This window comes from Chenopodium quinoa, unplaced genomic scaffold (genome assembly GCF_001683475.1).
Source record: "Chenopodium quinoa cultivar QQ74 unplaced genomic scaffold, ASM168347v1, whole genome shotgun sequence".
NCBI lineage: Eukaryota > Viridiplantae > Streptophyta > Magnoliopsida > Caryophyllales > Amaranthaceae > Chenopodium > Chenopodium quinoa.
The window spans coordinates 746264-754517 of record NW_018743906.1 but is presented as its reverse complement, the minus strand read 5'-3'; positions in this window follow the sequence as shown (position 1 = coordinate 754517).

The window sequence follows — 8254 nt, the reverse complement described above, 5'->3', positions numbered from 1 at the left end:
TGTTTTAAATAGTCGAATAACTTGATTATTCGATTATTTTTTTTAGACGACTATTCGCCCTGTGGGGAGGATCGAGATTCCGCCTCAGTCTGTCCGCTATCCAGGGCCGATTGGTATCACCGAGGACCATATTGCTGACGCGCCAGAGGGTTACAGACAGGCGCATGAGTCTCTGCCCGAGGTCTTTGAGCCGGTAAGTTTTTTTTGATGCATTATTCATCCTTTTAACGCTGCTTGTTACTGACTTTTCTTTGTTTTATCCTCAGCCTTACCGCCCGGAGATGATGGAACTCATGAAGCTAGTTGACGCCCTGAAGTATTGCATCATCAAGCTTCGGCGTGGTGCGAGTTGTCGGAGCTCTAGCGACGTTCTTGAGGTATCATTCATTTTTTTCACTTCTACCATTTGTTTTATTTTGCATTGTTGACACCTTTTGATTTTGTATCTTTCAGGAGCAACGGAGGTCCCGCTCGCGCTCAAGGCATAGAGGCTCGGACGAGGAGGAGCTTGGTCGTGGTAGACGATCTCCTGAGATTCACCGGCGTTCTCATTCTCAACGAGAGCCTCAGACTACTCAGCCGTTTCAGGAGGCTTAGTGGCAACAGCCTCAGTCTTCCCAGCGCTTTCCGGGGCCAGAGTCAGGGGCAGCGACAGTCGTTTTCACAGTCTCCACAGCCTGAGCTTGGGTCTGTTTTGACTCCCTTGGATCCTGGTTCATTTTCAGCTCCATTGTCCGGGATTCCTCCACCGGTGTCGGGCTTGTTCTCATTTCCGATGTATGGGACGATGCCTTCACCGACGATTCCCGCGTCTTTGAGTCAGTCTACACCGTTTGCCGGTTGGACGGGTCCTGCCTTGAGTTTGACTATTGCTGGGGTCACAGGGACTAGTAGGGACACTACTCCCCGTACTCGGATGATGGAGGGACTCTTTGGCTCACCGTTCCCATATTCACAGGGTGGAGATGATATTGATTCTGGCCCTAGAGACTTTTGACCGAGGGTTTTTATTTGTACATGCTATGATGACACTTGACATGTTTATTTATTACGACTCTTTTGTACATTATTCACATTTTATGTATTTATTATTGTGTGTTAGTGTGTGCTTGAGACTCATTGTGTGTGATCGTGTATTTATTAATGACGCGACAAAAACGTAAGTGGAGTAATGGAGGGTACCGACCTTTCCCAAAAGAAAAGAAATAAAAAGACAAGTAAAAATAAATAGAATAAGTAAATAAAATGATAAAGAGAAAAATGAAAAAATAAAATATTAAAGTGATAAAAAGATAATAACAAAAAATAAAAATAAAAAAAGTTGAGAATTTTATTAGAAATAAACTCTCAGAAAATTGGAAAAATAAACGGTGAAGATAAAATAATAAAAAAAATCCGGATAGATACGGGAAAAGATGAAAAAAGAAAGCGCGTGAGGTGCCGTGACACGACACTGTACACCGTGTCACGGCGAAAATTGCTGTGTCGCGGAAAAAGTTCCCGTGACACGGTGGGACTTCCCGTGTCACGGTACGCGTATTCCTCAGCGGTGTGTTTTACGCGTATGAAAAGATAATTTCTGGGTAGTTTCGAGCACTTTTGCTATAAAATAAGACCAGTATATTCATGATATGCATAATTACGAAACACAAAATAATTTGGAATTTCATATTTCAATAATCATGTCTCAGAATTTTGATAATGCAATGCGCGACTGGTCTTATTCTTTGACCAATGCTGAAAAAAGAGAGTTAGAATTATTTCATATCAGGGGTTTGCTAGCCCTGCGACATGTAGCTATTGAACATGATTTTCTTAGGGCAACATTAGATTATTGGAGTCCAGAAACACACTGTTTTAAATTTGATTATGATGAAATCTGTCCCTTGCCGGAGGAATTCGGTGCAATCTTTGGATTTCCTGCTAGAAATCTTATTTCCATGCCTACCCTACGTAAATATTATTACCAAGATTTTGAACGCCATCTGAATCTAACATATCCAGATTTAAATAGAATTGTGTGTGGTAATGAGGTAGACTTAGAAAAACTTGCAAATTTATATTTTAATCGCCCTATCTCTGAGTCTTATCATGTATATCGTAGAAGGGCATATATTTTTTGCATGTTTAGAAAGCTTTTATTTGCAAACGGTAGCGTAGGACATGCTTGTCTAGCGTCCGTGCTTGATCATGTCGAATCTGGAAGATCTCCTATGCCGACGTGCCTTGGAGAAACATTTCGTGGCCTTGACAAAGCAAAAGCTGACCGGAAAGCCATCAGGAAGGGCTCTCTGGTACTGCTGCAGGTAGAAATACGCTCCGAGTAGCCCCCGTGACACACAATAGGCACCGTGTCACGGTGGGTGTCTGCCGTGACACGGTGAGATCTGCCGTGTCACGGGAATCTGTACCTCTTTTTTTTTATCAACGACTGACTCTTTTTTTTTTTTAGCAGATTTGGTTGATGGAGCGATTAGAACTATTTGAAGCCCCCGACGATGTTGAAAAATATGGCCATAACGACCTAGTCCGCAGGAAAAAGAATTACTCTGCGAACATGTCGTATGAAGATTGGAAAAATTTCTTTGCAAAGAGGGAATTTTCCATTCGTTGGGTGATGCCTTGGTGGAGGCTTACTAGGATGGTTGTCACGAATGATACTCTATATTGTCGTGTTCCTAGTATCTCAAAACTGACCTTTTATTGTCCTTCTCGACTGATGCGGCAGTATGGACTTGAACAAGTAGTTCCACGCTATAACGATAGTCCTCGTGTAGTATCGTTGCATGAAAGTAACGTTCACAAGTACGAGACTTATTGGATTGGAAGACCTTTGTGGACCGTTTCTGCAAGTGACCAAGCACCTCCTCCTTTATCTAGTGCATACAAGGCATAGTTGAACCCTAGAAGTAGGAGGGAACGATTTGGATCACGCAAGTCTGATGTGAAGAGTCGTCTTGGAAATAAGAAAGCCCCTCCTAAAGATCGTCTAGGTCCGAGAACAAAAGGGATTGAGTTTAAGACTCCTATAATGCCAAGAAAGAAGAATTATGTGAAAGGGAAGGGTAAAGAAAAGATGGTCTACAGGGAGAAACAACCGAAAATTTTCAAGAAAGGTGAAAGGGGTGAAAGTTCGACTAGGGGTGTGACGGTTCGGGCTACGAAAGACACATTAATGGTGAAGGCCGACCTAATTGACCAGGAGAAGGATGTTCCTAAAGTGAAGAGAGATTAGATCAATAGTGCTTTGCTTTTTATGATTTATAATTTTTATTTAAAAAAAGCAATATGATGCCAATAATTGTAGTCGCATTTATTTCAATAATAATAGCATATTTATTTCAGCCTTAAAAATAAAAAATTACAATGACTTTTATTTATTATTTATTTATCCGAGTCAAGGAGTCGGACGCAATGGAAGAACGAAAATAAGATAACCTCGAACAAACAATGAATTCGCAACGAATGCGTCACTAAAAAAACGGAAAACCTGAAATTCCACCGTGTCACGGTGAAATATCCCGTGACACGTTACAAATTCCCGCGTCACTCAGGTCCACCGCGCCACGGTGAACCATACCGTGACACGGTGGAATGTCCCATGTCGCAGCAAACCCCCCCCCCCTTTTTTTTGTCGTGACGCAATGCTGAACTGACGCGCATATTTGATCAGAGGGAGGATTTTTATTTTTTAAAGTGGTTGGGCCCCCTTGAGGGGTTGCCTACGTATCTTAAAAAGGAATCAGGCCAAACGTAGCTCTATTGGGTCATGAACCCACGCGACTAGGCATAGAATTTCTTGAGTTAATCCAAGTTGGTTAAATTGTGGAAACCATTACCGTCCATGTCTACCAATTGTGCCGCTCCGCCAGACAAGATGGCTTTAACAATGTACGGGCCTGACCAATTCGGTCTGAATTTTCCTCTTGGATCTAACACATTTTTACGAAGTGCCTTAAGCACTAGGTCACCCTCTTTGATGTTCCTGGTCTTGACTTTTTTATTAAAATGTCGTGCCATACGCTGTTGGTAGGTTTGGACATGATGCAAAGCTGCCAAGCATTTTTCATCAAGTAAGACCAGCTCATCGTATCTTGCTCTAATCCAGTCGACTTCATCTAGTTGGCTTTCCAATGCGATTCGAAGAGAAGGGATTTCGAGTTCGATTGGTTGTACAGCTTCAACTCCATAGACCAAAGAGAAAGGGGTAGCCCCCGTTGATGTACGAACAGAGGTTCGATAACCCCAAAGGGCGAAATGTAGCTTACTTGGCCAATCCTTGTAATTTTCTGTCATCTTTTCGATGATAGTTTTCACATTTTTGTTGGCCGATTCGACTGCACCATTTTTTTGTGGTCTGTAAGGTGATGATCTGTGATGCTTGATATGATATTTCGGTAATAATTCCGCGCATTCGGCTTGGAAATGTGTTCCATTATCACTGATCATCTCATGTGGTACCCCATAGCGGCATATGATATTTTTCTCAATGAATTGAGCTACATGTTTCGCCGTCAACTTAGCATATGAGGCAGCTTTGACCCATTTGGTGAAATAGACGATTGCTACGAGAATGAATTCATGCCCCCCTTGTCCTGGTGGTGTTATTTTTCCAATGATGTCGATGCCCCAAGTGGAGAAAGGCCATGGAGAAGTATATGTGTAGAGAAGCGAAGGTGGAACATGCTTTAAATTTGCTTAGACTTGACACTTCATACATTTATTGACGTATTCGTGACAATCTCTCTCCATGGTAGTCCAATGGTAACCTTGTCGTTGAATCTTTTGGACTAACATCTTTGCATTCATGTGTGTTCCACATATACCGGCATGAAGGTTTTCCATGGTTTTATGTGCTTCTTTCATGGCTATGCATAAGAGATTTCTTCCCATTGCAGTTCTTTTGTGGAGTTCTCCCCTGATGAGCACATACTGTGAGGCAAGGAGCCTCAAAGCACGGCGTGCCCTTTTATCAGTATTAGGAGGGTATTCTCCTCTTGTCACATAATTAAGGATATCTGTATACCATGGCTCTTCATCTTCTTCTTGTGGTTCTTGTTCATCGTCAAGTGCGTGAACATAAGCCGGTTCATATCTTCTTTCTATGGTCAGTGGCATTCTGATTGTATCAGTTGGAATTCGCACCATTGATGTTAATTTAGATAGTGCGTCGGCAAATTGATTTTCTTCTCTTGGAAAATATGTATATTCCACTTCATCTAGTTGCTCCTTGAGAGCTTCTAAATGAGCTTGATACGTAGCGAGACTTTCACTTCTCACTTTCCATCTCTTCGAGATTTGGTTAATTATTAGTAAAGAATCACCATAGATTCTGAGTTTCTTAATTCCCAAGGCGACAGCTATTTCTAACCCCAAAATGCATGCTTCATATTCTGCGGCATTGTTGGTGACATCAAAGTCCAGCTTCATGGAAATTGGGATGTGCTCTTCATTGGGTGATACAAGCAAGACTCCTACACCACATCCTTTTTGGTTTGAAGATCCATCGAAATAGAGTGTCCAGCTATCATCTTCAGTCATGAGTAAATCTTCTTTAGGGAAATCGTACTCTTCTTCTTCTTTTTCAGCTTCTTCTAGCGGAAAGTCTGCTAAGAAGTCAGAAACCGCAGAACCTTTGATGGCTTTTTGTGGCACAAATCTCAAGTCAAACTGAGCAATATTGACTATCCACCTTGATAATCTACCATTGAGTGTTGATTTTTCGAACAAGTATTTGAGAGGATCCATCTTAGACACGACATGCACTGTATGAGTGAGCATGTAATGTCTTAGTTTCTGTGCGGCCCATACAAGTGCGAGACACAACTTCTCAAGTGGCGTGTATCGCGTCTCATACCCTTGAAGTTTCTTACTCAAGTAATAGATTGCATTCTCCTTGCTTTCGATCTCTTGTGCTAGCATTGCCCCCATCGTTTCTCTTATGACCGTAAGGTAGAGTCGAAGAGGAAAGTCAGGTATTGCTGGTGCTAGAACGGGTGGGTTTGCCAAGTACTCTTTGATTTTGTCGAAATCTTTTTGGCAATCATCATCCCATGTGACTAGGACATTTTTCTTGAGCTTCTTGAATATAGGTTCACATATCGCTGTGAGCTTTGATATGAACCTACTTATATACTGCAACCTTCTAATGAAACCTCGAATCTCCTTCTCATTTTTGAGCGGTGGCATGGCCATGATCGCCTTTACTTTTGTAGGATCTATTTCAATCCCTCGAGAACTGATCACGTATCCAAGTAATTTGCCTAACGTGACTCCGAATGCACATTTTGCTGGATTTAATCTCATATTGTACTTGCAGAGTCTTTCGAAGAACTTGCGAAGTGCAATAATATGGCCTGGGCGATCTTTATACTTAACGATCATATCATCGACATAGACCTCCACCTCTTTGTGCATCATGTCATGTAACAATGTTGTAGCTGCTCTTTGGTAGGTGGCACCCGCGTTTTTCAACCCGAATGGCATTACCGTATAGCAATATGTACCCCATTGCGTGATGAATGTGGTTTTCTCCATGTCTTCTTCGACCATCAATACCTGATTATATCCGGCGTAACCATCCATGAATGATAAGAGTGCATGGTTTGCTGTATTATCGACCAGAATGTCAATGTGAGGTAGAGGGAACCCATCTTTTGGGCTTGCTTTATTGAGATCCCTGTAATCAACACACATTCTGACCCTTCCATCCTTCTTTGGATCTGGAACCACATTTGCTATCCATTCTGGATATTTGGATACTCTGATGAAACCTGCGGCCAACTGCTTCCTGATTTCTTCCTTGATTTTGAGAGCCACATCGGGTTTCATACGGCGCAGCTTTTGTTTGACAGGCTTCATACCTGGAATGAGTGGTATCGTATGCTGAGCTATATCCCTGTCAATTCTTGGCATATCTTGGTATGACCAAGCAAATACATCAACAAATTCACTAAGCAAGTTAATTAGCTCTTCGCGTTCATCTTGACTTAGTGTTAATCCAATTTTTACTTCTTTAACAGTCGTATCATTGGAAATTTTAACTGTTTCTGTATCTTCGATAACTGCTGTTTTATTTTCGTGTTCTTCCATTGCTTTTATTATTTCTATGTCATTTTTATCATTAGCAAAGCAATATTGATCAGGGCTAGGGGAATGACATGCATCGTAAGCAAAGGTACTCATTTTATTGAATTCATTGGCTAATACATCAAGAGGGGCAAGGTCGGCTGCGACCTCACCGGAATTACTAGGACTAGAAAGAGAGGACTCAACAAGAGACTCAGGGTTGAACTCTATAGCAGAAAGAGGATCAGCCTCAGACTCTAAGGACTCGTCTACAGACTTAGACTAAGATTCGGACTCGGACCCAGACGACTCAGACTCATCAAACATAGGATACCTTGCCAGCGGTTATTTCCAAATTCTCTCCACTCGGCGTAGTGATTCTCAATGTCTTGCGCCATCCCCTTGAAATTTTGTCATCTTGGACGATTAACTCGGAGGGATCAAAATCCTTGTTTGCTATGACAGCTTGAACGAGTTCGAAGTTATTATTGCGGACTGGCTTAGACTCATTCTTCTCCATTCCAAAAAGCAGGTTGATTCCTAGATCATGAGAGTTCGGGCTAGCTGGCTTATCGGTTGTGAAGAGCTCTTCGTCTTCATCAACAAAGTTACAATCGAGGAACATCTCGAATCCTGGTTCACGAATCCCATCATGGACGAATGGTTCAGGGAATTCATAGCATGGGAAGTCTTCCCCTTCTTTGATGTACTGGCCATTAAGGGTGAACGGATATGGATCCATGGCCATTTCCGTCTTCGTGATTCGAGCATTATTGTGAGCCTTCATCTTCAATAAAGCTTGTTTCACATCTTCTTTTGTTGGCTTGAATCCCAAGCCAAAAGTATCTCTCTTAAGTGCACTAGGATGGCCCCAAGATTCAGCCATTTTCTTCTTGAGTCCAAGGGTCATTCTAGGGAAATGACCTTGCTTCTTCATAATGGCATTAATATTGGTGTTTGAATAGGGATCGAAGTCGAGATGGCACTTTTCCTCCTCTTCAATCACGAGAACATCATCTAGTGAAAACCCCCAAAGATCTTCATCTTCTTTGTCATGTTCAACATGGATGATAGGAGTGTCGATAACTTGAATGCGCATAGGAGAAGCATCAATAGTAATTGGAACCCCTCCAACTATGGCTTTCACTTTCTGGTGCAGCGATGATGGAATCGCCTTTAGCTCATG